This window comes from Dendrobium catenatum, unplaced genomic scaffold (assembly GCF_001605985.2).
Source record: "Dendrobium catenatum unplaced genomic scaffold, ASM160598v2 fragScaff_scaffold_1358, whole genome shotgun sequence".
NCBI lineage: Eukaryota > Viridiplantae > Streptophyta > Magnoliopsida > Asparagales > Orchidaceae > Dendrobium > Dendrobium catenatum.
This window is the reverse complement of record NW_021319820.1, coordinates 306,891-308,277: the sequence shown is the minus strand read 5'-3', so window position 1 is coordinate 308,277 and position 1,387 is coordinate 306,891. Positions and strand designations below refer to the sequence as shown.

The 1,387-nt window shown below is 29.8% G+C and overlaps 1 long non-coding RNA gene across 1 annotated transcript; it reads right to left on the bottom strand.

Moving 5' to 3' along the window:
- Positions 1 to 426: 426 nt before the first annotated feature.
- On the bottom strand, positions 427 to 1,226 carry LOC114580872. Its single transcript, XR_003702489.1, has 2 exons — positions 1,083 to 1,226; positions 427 to 626 (listed from the first exon to the last, which is right to left on the bottom strand). It is a non-coding gene; the product is annotated as an uncharacterized LOC114580872 (long non-coding RNA).
- Between the last annotated feature and the right edge of the window lie 161 nt (positions 1,227 to 1,387).

Below are 1,387 nucleotides of genomic sequence, written 5' to 3'. Positions count from 1 at the left end.
CAGTAAATATAAATAATTAATTACACAATTCTCTTTGGCCTATTGGTTGAGAGCTTAGACTTCAAACTAAGAGGTTCAAAGTTCAAGTCCTTGTGTATGCGTTTGTGTGTATGAGTTTGCCTTAAATGGCCTAAATGTCCAAAAATATATATAACTAATTTCACATAAACATGATTAACAGTATTAAGTACAATTTTATAAGATTTAATTTTAAATTTAATAATATTTTTTTATCACATAACACTGCTAATAAACATCTCATTTTTAATTCTCCAAAACATTGATGGTTATATAATCAGCAATGTTTACATTCTTTTATTCAAAAAATAAAAATAAAAAATACTTTGAATTCACAGTAGCAATATAAACTTTCAACATTGTGATAAAAAAATGAAAAGAACAAAATTGTATTAAAATATATACACATCATGACAAATTTCAAAATTAATTAATTTATGCTAAGATTATTGTTACATACATGTTTATAACAGTTGTAATATAACTAGCTACCTAAATTGTGGGGACTGTTATTCCTCCCATGTTTACCAAATAAATTGATTGAAATAAGTAGCAAAAAAGCAAAGGATTTTCCTCACCAAATGAAGCTTTGGAGGCCTAGAATATCCCTGTCAAGCAAAAATATAAATAAAAATATAAGATGGTGATTCATGCCCTTTTGATTTCTGTTAAGATTTGCAATATGCATGATCAGGCTCACCAAAGCCGTATAATGTTGATTAAGACTTTGTTTGGGACGACTATCTTATTGTTTCTCAAAGCAATTTTTTAGTACAAAAATTTTCATTTTGTACTAAAAAGCTACTTTAATAAGCAAGCTGTCCCAAACGAAGTCTAAGGCTTCTTTTGGGACGGCTTTCTTCCTGCTTTTTAAAGTAATTTTTTAGTATAAAATTTTAAAGTAGTTTTTTAGTATAAAATTTTAAATTTTTGTACTAGAAAGTTGCTTTCAGAAGCAATAAGAAAGTCGTCCCAAACAAAGCCTACGACTTCATTTGGGATGGCTTTCTTAGTGCTTAAAACACCTTTCTGAAGTAACAATAGTCAGAGTAACGACTACTCACTTGAAATGGGAGGAGACAAAAAGAAATTTCAGCTTGCTATGGCTTTTAGCCCGTTTTATCACGTCAATCATTGGTGATGGCATAATCTAGTTCTTGAGGCTCTTCTTCAACTGGTAACACAGAATGTGTGTTGTATGAAGGCTGGAAGGACAATAGCATAAAAGAAAACTCAGTATGAATGTGACAGCATTTTTATCATAATTGAGCATTATAACATGATAGAGAGAGAGAGAGAGATTGCATTTCTATGATACTAGAGCAAAATAAAATATGACAATAGGATGAAACTAGATTGACACACGCTG